General features: G+C 51.5%; 1 protein-coding gene across 3 annotated transcripts in view; it reads left to right on the top strand.

Moving 5' to 3' along the window:
• Positions 1-5,480: 5,480 nt before the first annotated feature.
• Hvcn1 (hydrogen voltage gated channel 1) overlaps positions 5,481-8,965 on the top strand; it is a 27,899-nt gene continuing 24,414 nt past the window's right edge. For 2 of the 3 annotated variants that reach the window (XM_005344459.2, XM_026785111.1), the window contains exons 1-2: positions 5,481-5,518; positions 5,952-5,995. The gene's annotated coding sequence lies outside the window, so the exon portion shown is untranslated. Of the gene's footprint in view, positions 5,519-5,823; positions 5,996-8,965 lie in introns of those variants that run through there. The other variant, XM_013350188.2, reaches the window with a different exon arrangement.

Here is an 8,965-nt window from a genome sequence, read left to right as displayed (position 1 = left end):
TTTTTTTTTTTTAAGATTTCATTTATTTATTATGTATACAACATTCTGCCTCCATGTATGCCTGCAGCCCAGAGGGCACCAGATCTCATTACAGATGGTCGTGAGCCACCATGTGGGTGCTGGGAATTGAACTCGGGTCCTCTGGAAGAACAGTCAGTGCTCTTAACCGCTGAGCCATCTCTCCAGCCTGTAGATGACTCTTGAGGAACAACACCCAAGGTTGAACTCTGGCTTCCACTTGACACACACACACATACACAATCAATCAAACCTACTGCCTGCCTGACACTTGCCCACTGACTTCAGATCATAGGATTGCATAGCTAGGATAACCCCTCACAGACCCTTCAGCTCCCCATGCTCACGGATGTCTCCCTCCATAGCCAGCCCCCAGTTGTAATGGAACAGTTCTCTCCCCTATTCCTTCCCATCTGCCCACAGGTCATTGCTGACCTGCACTTAAGATCTTATCTCCCAGTGATCGCCATCCACCAAGCAACCAGAGCCAGGGTTGAGGTTTTTGTTTAGAATTTAATACTTTATTTATTTGTGTTCGTGATGAGTGTGTATGTATGCAGGTGTGCCTCAGTGTGTGTGTGTGTATAAGTTAGAGAACAACTTGTAGGAACTGGTTCTCTCCTTCCACCGTGTGCATTCCAGGGTTCGAACTCATGCTTTCAGGCTTAGCAGCAAGCACATTACCCACTAAGCCACCTCATCTCCACAACTACACGTTTTATTGTGGCTGAAATGTTAGCATTCATGCCAGCCCTTTCTCGCTATAATGTTTTTGCTTTTGAGAAATGGTGTCACAATGTAGACCAGGCTGGCCTCAAACTCACAAAGATCTGCCTGCCTCTGCCTCCCGAGTGCTGGGATTAAAGATGTGCACCACCATACCTGGCTCTCTTAACGTTTTTGGTCTTAGCTGGCAGTTTTTGCTAACCTGGAAATCTCTATGTCTTCTAAGCCGGTCATGAACTTACTCCCTATATCAGTGTCCCCAGTGTTAGGATCATAAGTGTGTCCTACCACACCTGGTTCATGTTCTGTATGTTTTAACACACACATCACAATCAGACTGTGTCCCTCCCTGCTTCAAAGGCCCATGACTTCTTGATCCATCAGTAACCCTGGGTCTCCTTTGGTCTTAACACAGCCTTTACCCACCTCAGGCCCCTTGCAAGTGTTGTTTTCTTACTACAAAGGGTGTTAAGAGTGTCACTTGCTGGGCAGGGATAACACCTTTAATCCCAGCGCTTGAGACACAGAGGCAGGTGGATCTCTGTGAGTTCGAGTCCAGCCTGGTCTACAGAACTAGTTCCAGTACAGCTAGGGCTGAGAAATCCTGTCTCAAACGGCAAGCAAACAAAGCCGGGCGGTGGTGGCGCACACCTTTAATCCCAGCACTCGGGAGGCAGAGGCAGGCGGATCTCTGTGAATTCGAGACCAGCCTGGTCTACAAGAGCTAGTTCCAGGACAGGCTCCAAAACCACAGAGAAACCCTGTCTCGAAAAAAAAAACAAAAACAAAAACAAAAAAACAAAAACAAAAACAAAAAAGCAAGCGAACAAAGAACAAAGGTTGTGGCTCATCTCAGGGTGGGTACCACCTCATTTCTAGTAGCATTTAGATGTCACCTCCCTGAGAATCCTCTCTTGACCTCTATACCTCAACAGTCCTCACCTCCACCCCCACCCCCAGCTGCCATGTTTGGCCATGAGCTCCCTCATCCTTCCTTTTACCATGCTCTTTTGTGTCTCTCTGTACAGAGTGGTCTTGGTGCAGACTGGTGGTACCCACCGGCCTCTGCTATTTTAACGTCTGCACTTAGGTGACACTCGGAGACTATCTGTTGAATCTATGAAAGCTCACCCAGCTAGCACAGGCAGGATGGAGGCAGGATGGAGCCCCAGGCCTGATGCCAACTGCTGCCCTTCTGTTCTTCTATACCATTCTGAGCAACAAAGCCGAAGTTGGCATCAGAGAACACACTTTGGTGGTGCCCGAGCTCGAACCCAAGGCTTCACATGCTTGGCAAGGACTCCTCCACCGAGCTCCCTTCCCAGCCTTCCCATGCTGCATCATTACACACAGGTCCCCGACCCCATGCAGATGTGGTCACGGGGCTATTACAGCTGGTGGTGAGTCACACGGAGTGGGCCCAGGCAACAGATGTAAGTCTGGGAAAACCCTCCCATCCCGGAGACAGTGTTTCTCTGTAGCTTTGGAGCCTGTCCTGGAACTAGCTCTTGTAGACCAGGCTGGCCTCGAACTCAGAGATCTGCCTACCTCTGCCTCGCGAGTGCTGGGATTAAAGGCGTGCGCCACCACCGCCCGGCTCCATTTCACTCCCTTTTGATTTTCTCATGTTCTCTCAGAGCCTGGACCCAGCTTGTGCTCTGCAAAGGGAAGTGGTCTGCGGTCGGCTGCTGCAACTAGGAGCACTGGGGACACGTGAACCCCTGGAGGCGGCCTTCTCCTCGTGCTGGGGGAGAGGGAAGAGAGCTCAAGTAGACACATCCTTCAGGGATGGGCTCACATCTTCCTGGATATGCTCTTATGAGCATCAGGAGAGAGGGCAGGACCACTACAGAGAGCTACTGGATAGTGGCTGACTCTCAGGCAAGTTGGGGAAGAAGTGTGAGTGGGGGGGGGGGCAAAGGGGAGCAGCAACTTTAGTTGAGAACAGGTTGGCAATGTCTAATCACAAAGTTCCCTAGCTTCGTCACGCCCAGTCCGCTAGCCTTTCTCTTTGGCCACGCCCCTGATCTGCTTATTTAACTCCCTGGCCACGCCTCCAAGACCCAGCGCCTCACCCAACTCCATGGCTTTTTGCAAACTGTGGCCCCTTCTCAGAGCAATGTTCTCTCTGTGCACAAAGTGACCTTGAAATGCAGTGTTGAATTATTGTTCTTTGTGAATATTAACTATAAGCATGAAAAGCCCAGCACTTGGGAGGCAGAGGCAGGTGGTCTCTGTGAGTTCGAACTCGGCCTGGTCTACATAGTAAATTCCAGGACAGCTGGGACTACATAGATACTATCACAAGATAACAAAAGCAAACACAAGAATGAAAACCCAGTTCATAGATACTCTTAACTACTATGATTTTGAAGTTATATTAAGATATTTACCTGTTGTGATTTTTATTATTGTGGTTGTTGGCTTTTTGAAACAGGGTTTCTCTGTGTAGACCTGGCTGTCCTAGAACCTACTCTGTAGTTCAGGCTGGCCTCAAACTCAGAGATCCTCCTGCCTCTGCCTCCTGTGTGCTGGGATTAAAGGCATGCACCACCACCGCCTTACTCTGTTGTGATTTCTGGTTTGCTGCTTACCACAAATGACTGGAAATAAAGACCATTTCCCACCTAAGCTCATGGGCTTCTTGAGCTCGTTCTATCTTACCGAACGGTGGCCTCACCTCTCTACCCAGCCGGAGCGAGAGTTCTACGGGGACTGAAGTCATTCTATGACTGTCACTGCGTATCTAGACAGGACCGGGTGTCTGTCTGCTGTGTCTGTGGGATGTCCCAGGCAGGGATCACAATGGCATCAGAGGACAGCGCCTCTCTTTTTAATCTTCGACCTTCCTTGTTTCTTGCCTTACTGCTTTGACTGACTGGGATTTTTTGTTTTTCTTTTGGTTTTCTGAAACAGGATTTCTCTGTGTAACAGCCTTGGCTGTCCTGAAACTCACAGAGATCCACCTGTTTCTGCCTCCTTCCTGTGTGCTGGGATTAAAGGCGTGCGTCACCACTGCCTGGCTTGACCTGGACCTTTTACAGTGTTTAATAGCAGCAGCCACCACAGGTGGTCAGCACCCAGTTACTAATTTATACGGTGTTCTAGCTTCATCTCTGTTTCTGTCACAAATGCCCTGATGAGAACCTCGCAATTCAGGCCATTATAGTGTGGACATCAAGGCGGGATCTTAATAGCCTCATGCTCACAGTCTAGAGTAGGGAGAGAATAACTCATGAATTCTGCTAGCTTCATTGCTCTCCACTAGCTCTCTCCCCTCTCATAGGCGCAGGACCCCTGCCCAGGGAATGATGCCGCCCACAGTGGGTTGGATCTTCCCACACCAGTAAACAATTAAGAGTCCCCTACAGACACGCTCACAGGCAACCCGATCTGGAAGTTTCCTCTCTGAGACTCTCACCCAGGTGTTCTAGATTGTGTCAAGTTGAGAGCTAAAAGGAACCAGCCCATACAGCAGGGGATCGGAGCCTGAGGACGAGGAGCTGAAGGCACCTCCAGTCGGCACGGTTTGTAACTCCCAGCAGGAGCTTTTGCTGAAGTCAGACCGCAGCTTTGAGGTACTCCACTAGATGAGGGGGGAAGGGAGGCTAGCCCACAGCCTGTAGGCGCTTACAGTCCACTTAATGAGGCTGGACTGACATATTGGCTGTTTGAAGCACTGGAACTGTAGAAGGCTTTTAGTCTCACACGCGGTAGCTTTGAAGGGCTGGGACTCTGAAAAGGTTGGAGCAGGTCTTCTATTTGGGACTGCAGCGGGTCTGAATGAGCATGCTCAGAAACCCACCCATTTTACCCCTCCCCCAGCCCAGAGAGCACGGGTGCTGTCATTCCTTTCCCAGCTACATCCTGGTCTGACTTCTTGGGACCATTTCCATGTGCACATAAAAATTTTCTCAGGTCCAAATGAGGAGAAGGAGGGAGGACATGAGCAAGGAGGTCAGGACCTTGAGGGGTGCGCCCACCCACTGAGACGGTGGGGCTGATCTAATGGGAGCCCACCAAAGCAGGACTGGGACTGATGGAGCACGTGATCAAACCGGACTTTCTGAACGTGGCGGACAAGGAGGGCTGACTGAGAAGCCAAGGACAATGGCACTGTGTTTTGATCCTACTGCATATACTGGCTTTGTTCCCTAGTCTGTTTGGGTGCTCACCTTCCTAGACCTGGATGGATTGGGGAGGACCTTGGACTTCCCACAGGGCAGGGAACCCTGACTGCTCTTTTGAACTGGAGAAGGAGGGAGAAGGGGAGGGGGAGGGAAATTGGAGGAGGGGAGGAGGTGGAAATTTTTAAGTAAAAATAAAAAAATGTAAATGTAAAAATAAAAAGAAAAGAAAAAAAAAGAAAAATTTTCTCTTTAACCTTCTCTTGAATCAATTGCCCCAGTGAACCCAGCTAAGGAGGGCATCTCGTCCAGTAAGCACAAAGGCTTTGGAGGAGGGCGAGAGGAGGTGGTCCTTGGGGAGGCCCGCGTAGTCAGGGGAACACCCAGTCACCTAGGAGCCTTGCAGAAGTGTCCCAGCCCTGTGCATACCCTGGCCTTGGTCATTGGAGAGCTGCTTAAGTTGGGGCTTCTCAGCGCGCTGGTGCCTCCATAGGGCCCGAGTTTGCAGCAAGTTAGAGTTAGCTGTGGAAACTCCCGCCACACCACACCCCCAAGGACACAGGACCGCCCCCTGGGCTCAGCAGAGCTGGGCTGTGCCTAAGTCTCTAGCCTGGAATGAGAACCAGAGCTGAGCAGATTGCAGTCAGGTAATGAAGATGGGGCTGGGGGAAACAAGGGCGCCCCTCTTCCGTCCAACCTCAGCCGTATCTCAGGCTGGAGGGTGTCCTGCCCTGCACGCGGCTGCTGCGGGACAGCCGACTGGCCTGGGGGCCTGGAGGGAGGAAGGAAGCCCTGGCCACCCTCCTTCCTCGTGATTCGCGTCTGCTCCTTGGCTGGACCTTTGTCCGTCATGGCTGGGGCCTGGTTGGGGATGTTGGGGGAACGAGGCCAGGCCTGGCGGGCGCCATGGGGTGACTGAGGTCCGGTGCTACTTCGTGGACTGTAACTTCCCACCCCGCTATCCTCCCAGGGGAATGGGACATTGACAAGCACCTCCTCTCTTAGTGGGTGTTACCAGGAACCACATACACCCATCATTGTGTGACCGGTGGAGGAGGTAACAGTGTCCCCCTCCTACAGGTGGAGAGAGTCCGCGAAGAAGGCACAGCCAGCACGGCCAGCAGGTGGGTGTAAAGCCCTAAGCCCTGTTTTCCATTCCAGAGCCCCACAGCCACTCCAGGGAGACAGCAGGAGGGAAGGGGGTTGGGGTAGTGCTAGTGCCCCAGAAGGAGACCCCAGAAGTCAGCCTACTGGTGCATCCTAGCAGGAGGAATCCCAATTCCGCAGCTCCTTCTGGAAACAATTTGAACCCCCTGGTGGGTGGGCTGGGGCCCGGGTATTCTGAGAGCAGCATGCATGCATTCCCTCCAAGTCCCACACCTTTACCCAGCACCGATGCCCGCCTAGTGCAGGGCTCTACACGCCTTAGCTGTGGGGCTGAGCCTCTCTGTGTCTTATGCCCTTTCCTGCTCCTAGGGCATTCTGAGTGGGAGTGGCGCCCATCTCCCAGGTCTGCTGAAGTAAGTAGGGGAGACGTAGCCCCCTCCCCATCTAGCGCAGGTTCACCTGGGAGCTGTATTCCTCCACATCTTGTCTTGCCCCTCAGAAAGTGTTTCCGCATCCTGGTCACTTTGCTTCAGGTTGGTGGGGACTTGCCGAGGTTTGCAGTATTTCCTGACCACCCACCAGCAGCTTGAGGTTTCTTGAGTAAGGCAGCCAGCAACTTCTGCCTCCAGGGCTCCCCTGGCTGAAAGGCTGGTCAAGGCAGGGTTTGAAAATCTCTAGGCTGAGACTTACCCAATTCCAGAGCTTCCTTTGGCCCACAGCCCTCCCTTGGCCATGGTTTAGCAAGGAGGAAGCACGGACTGCTTATGTCACCGGACTTCTTTTCCCAGCCACTCCAGTGTGTGACTGGAGTCTTCGCTGCCCCATCCTAACTCCCACTCCATCTAGGCGAAGTACAAGTTCTGGCCTACACAGATGGTGAGTCTGGCCACTATGATGCCCAAGTCCAGACCTCCAACCATTGTGTCCCTGGCGTAACTCTTGTCCCCCCAGCTCCTCATCATTCTCACAAGCTGAGAGCCCTGGTAGATCCCCCACTTCCTGTAATTTATCTTAATTCTCATCTCTTGCCCATGCGCCACTCTGTCCTCTTAAGTTCTCGCTGTCAAAGGACCTTCCTCTTGTCCCCACAGTCTTCTTGAAATCCAGGAAGCCCCTGTGTCACTTCCTCAGGAGCCTGGCCACTCCACCTGAAAGAGCCGAGCTTCTCATTTTGTGTCTTTCTGCTGTCACCCACCAGGAAGGCCTCAGCACTGTGTGTTGTCCTTGTGGTGTCTGTGTATCCAGGCTCCATCCTTCTGCGCTCCCTGGGCCCAGCACAGCACCTCCATAGCTTTGCAAGCAATGAGCACAGACTTATCAGGCTGGTTGCTCAATGGCCTGCTTTCTCCACCTCTGCCCAGACCCTCGTGTGGCTTTCAGCTTCTCCTGTGCAGTTTTTGTGGTTGGTCACACCATCCGCTGTGTTAGAACACTGCTGCCCATGGACTTGCTAGGGAGTCCTGTGGGATGGTTTCTGAACCAGAGTGGCCAAGTCTAAGACATAGCCATTTGGAAGGTGCTGGTCCCTGTTGCTAGATATCTGTTTAGGTCACATCTCTCCAGCCATGGCGAAGTTTCTCCATGGCCACTCAGGCATTGGGTTTTATCATCTTTATGTTTGGACTAGTTTCTTGTGGAAGACATGAGAGTTTGAACCCCTCAGTCAGGGCTGGAGAGATGGCTCAGGGGTTAAGAGCACAGCCTGATCTTCCAGAGGTCCTGAGTTCAGTCCCCAGCAACCACTTGGTGGCTCACAACCATCTCTAATAGGATATGATGCCCTTTTCTGTCATGCAGGTATTATTACAGAACACTCATACATATAAGTAAATAAAAAAAAAAAAAGAAACCCTCTGTCCTTGGCTGGAGAAGCCATGTTTTTCTGTATGTGAGTTAGTTCTGTTTTAAAAACAAAGGGACCTCAAGGGTTCTTTAACTTCTCCTTTTACCTACATGGAGGGAGATTGTTGGTTTGTTTTGTTTTTGTTTGGTTTTTCGAGACAGGGTTTTGGAGCTTGCCCTAGAACTAGCTCTTGTAGACCAGGCTGGCCTCGAACTCACAGAGATCCTCCTGCCTCTGCCTCCTGAGTGCTGGGATTAAAGATTTGTGCCACCACACCCAACTTTTTTTTGTTTAACTACATTTAGTATGTGTGTGTGTGTGTGTGTGTGTGTGTGTGTGTGTGTGTGTGTGTGTGTGTGTTTGCACAGTGTACACGCATGTAGAGGTCAGAGAACAATCTGCCAGAGTTGATTTTTCTCCATCCACTCTGTGGGACAAACTCAGGTTGTCAGGTTTGGTGGCCCTTCACCTGCAGTTGTGAAGGTTGCCCTTGAATTATCTCCTGTCTGTGTAGTAGCTGAACTCCACTGTTGCCAAAGCTGCTGAGGCCCCTGGCAGTCACTGGGCTGGATGCAGGGCACAAGAGAAGAGAGAGGCTCAAGGGAGAGGGAGCTTTTGAGGGGTTAAATCTTTGAATATTTTTTCTCAAACTGATGATATTTTGCTTCTGTAGCTAGAAAAATAACTCAGGAGGCGTTGAGACAATGGCTCGGTTGGTAAAGTGCCTGGTATGCCAGCATGAGGACCTGACTTTGACCCTGGTTCTTACATAAAAAGCCGTTGGTGATGCTAGCTGTCCAGAATCCCAGTTCTGGGAGGTAGAGGCAGGGAGATGCAGGCTCATTATCAGTCAGTCCTACTGAACTACTTGGCTCCACGTTCCGCTCAGGCTCAGTCTCACTGAACTGCTTGGCTCCATGTTCTGCTCAGTCTCACTGAGCTGCTTGGCTCCATGTTCTGCTCAGTCTCACTGAGCTGCTTGGCTCCACGTTCCGCTCAGTCCCACTGAACTGTTTGGCTCCACGTTCCGCTTAGTCTCACTGAACTGTTTGGCTCCACGTTCCGCTTAGTCCCACTGAACTGCTTGGCTCCATGTTCCGCTGAGTCCCACTGAACTGCTTGGCTCCACGTTCCGCTTAGTCCC

This window comes from Microtus ochrogaster, chromosome 2 (assembly GCF_000317375.1).
Source record: "Microtus ochrogaster isolate Prairie Vole_2 chromosome 2, MicOch1.0, whole genome shotgun sequence".
Taxonomy (NCBI): Eukaryota; Metazoa; Chordata; class Mammalia; order Rodentia; family Cricetidae; genus Microtus; species Microtus ochrogaster.
This window is presented reverse-complemented; position numbering and strand designations above follow the sequence as displayed.